The sequence below is a fragment of the Penaeus vannamei genome, chromosome 3 (assembly GCF_042767895.1).
Source record: "Penaeus vannamei isolate JL-2024 chromosome 3, ASM4276789v1, whole genome shotgun sequence".
In the NCBI taxonomy this organism is placed as follows: Eukaryota; Metazoa; Arthropoda; class Malacostraca; order Decapoda; family Penaeidae; genus Penaeus; species Penaeus vannamei.
Window position 1 is genome coordinate 34,540,389 of NC_091551.1, and position 2,500 is coordinate 34,542,888.

At 36.3% G+C, this 2,500-nt stretch overlaps 1 protein-coding gene across 4 annotated transcripts in view; it reads right to left on the bottom strand.

Moving 5' to 3' along the window:
- LOC113815331 (excitatory amino acid transporter 3) overlaps window positions 1-2,500 on the bottom strand; it is a 257,235-nt gene that overhangs the window by 184,874 nt on the left and 69,861 nt on the right. The gene's annotated exons all lie outside the window — the stretch shown is intronic.

The following is a 2,500-nucleotide window of genomic DNA, read 5'->3' on the forward strand; positions in this document are numbered from 1 at the left end:
GGAAGGCGGTGGTGGGTGGGGGTGAGGGGAGAGGGCGAGGGCTATGGCGTTGAGAGGAGAGAGTCCTTTTCTTTCTAATGGGGAAAAAAGGGGGGTAGGGGTGGCAAGGACAGGAGTTCCAGTGAGAAGGAAGGGAGAACAGAGACGCAGGTGACAAGGAAGTTAGAAAAAAGAAACAAAAGAAATAAAGGGAGCGGGGAGAGTAAAAGGCGAAATCATATATACACAATACCCTCTCTTTCTCCCCTTCCTCCTCTCTCATTCTCTCATCCCCCCCCATCCTCTCTCTCTCCACTTCCTCTTTCCTTCTCTCACTCTCTCTCCCTGCCCCCCTCTCTCTTTCTCTCTCCCTCTCTCTGCCTGTCTGTCTGTCTGTCTCTCTCCCCCCCCCCTCTCTCTCTCACACACACAAACACATATATGTATATAAGTATGTACGTATAAAAATACACACAAATCCACCTAAGCATCGCATCACAATCACAAGCAGACAACAGCAGACATTACAGGAGTAAAGAACCGTCTCACGGAGAGAGAGAGAAAAAAAAAAAAAAAAAATCTCGCCTGTCCATTGGCCTTCGTTGACCGCCTGTCCTCGCGAAGGCAAGCGAAGTCGAGGGAAACGGGAGAGGAACGTCGACTTTCTAGCAGCAACAACGTTTATGATGATAAAGATGATAATAACAATGATAATGATGATGGTAATGATAATGATAACAATAATAATGATGATGATGATTGATAATAATGACAATAATAATGATGATAATAAGGAATGATAATAACAGGAATGATAATAATAATAATAATGATTATAATAATAAAGATACTGATAATAATAATAAAGATAATGATGAAAATATCAAATATTATAATAAAAGTAACAATAATAATGATTGTAATCATAACAATGATAATAATATTGATTGAGATAATAATAACAATAGCATTAATAATGATAATGATAATAATACTAACAATTATAGCAACAAAAATAATTACAATGATAATGAAAAATAATAGTAACACCAACATACACAATAACAACAATGCTAATAATTTGAATAACAATAATAATGCTATTAACAATGATTATAACAATAATAACAGTAAGCACCATCATGCTAACACAAAAACAAACCTAGACAGACAAGACGTAAAAAAGAAAAAGAAAAGAAAAGAAAAGGAAGAAAGAAAGAAAAAACCCGCCACGGCAGTTCGCACTCCTTCCGCGCCAACACGAATCCCTCAAAAAGGCTTCGCTAATTGGCTATTTTAAACCGGCAACTGTACAAACACACACACATGATTTCGTCTGTTTCCTCTATATGTATATATATATATATATATATATATATATATATATATATATATATATATATATACATACATATATATATATATATATATATATATATATATATATATATATATATATATATATATAGAGAGAGAGAGAGAGAGAGAGAGAGAGAGAGAGAGAGAGATAGATAGATAGATAGATAGATAGATATAGATATAGATATATATTGATATATAGATATATAGATAGATAGATATAGATAGATATAGGTAGATAGATAGATAGATAGATATAGATAGATAGATAGACAGACAGACAGATATATATATATATATATATATATATATATATATATATATATATATATATATATATTATACCTTCCGTCTCTCTATTTTTTCTTAAATATAGTTCGAGTTTTCTGCTCACATTTAACCCTTTGAAAAACATTTTGGCTCCAGTCGAAGGTTTCGAATCTCACGCCGAACCGCAGGTCTCGCTGGACAGATCACGTGACGAGGCGACGGAACTGCGCTCGTGAAACAAAGGCTGATTCCCAGAATTATATTTATATCTTGTGTTTTTCATATCAAATACTAGGCATAGTATTTGAATGTTCACAAAGAGGAAGCTATACAGATGAATAGAAAGACAGATAAACCATAAACAGGGAGATTAATTGATGCACACACAAATATACAGAAAGAAACAGACTGACAGGCAGACAAATTGATGGGTGGATGGCTAAATATAGAGACAGATAGACAGACAGAGAGAAAAAGAAAAGAGAAACAAGAGAGAGAGAGAAAGAGAACGAGAGAGAGAACGAGAGAGAGAACGAGAGAGAGAGAGAGAGAGAGAGAGAGAGAGAGAGAGAGAGAGAGAGAGAGAGAGAGAGAGAGTCAGACAGACAGACACAGACAATATAACCAAATCCAGTCTACAAAACAGCAATCGGACGCGGCGTTATGTCAGAGGAAAAGAACAATTTCGGGATCTCGGGGTACGAGAGGGATCAGCTGTGCGGGCCAGGCGCTCCGAAGGCCATTCAGGTGTCTGCCAGGTGACTCTCTCTCTCTTCTCCCCTTCCTCTGTCTCCTTCTCTCTCTCAATCTCTTTCCTCTTTCTCCTATTCTCTCACATTCTATTTCCTCTTTCTCTTTTTCCCATCCTCTTTCTCCTATTTTCTCAATCTCT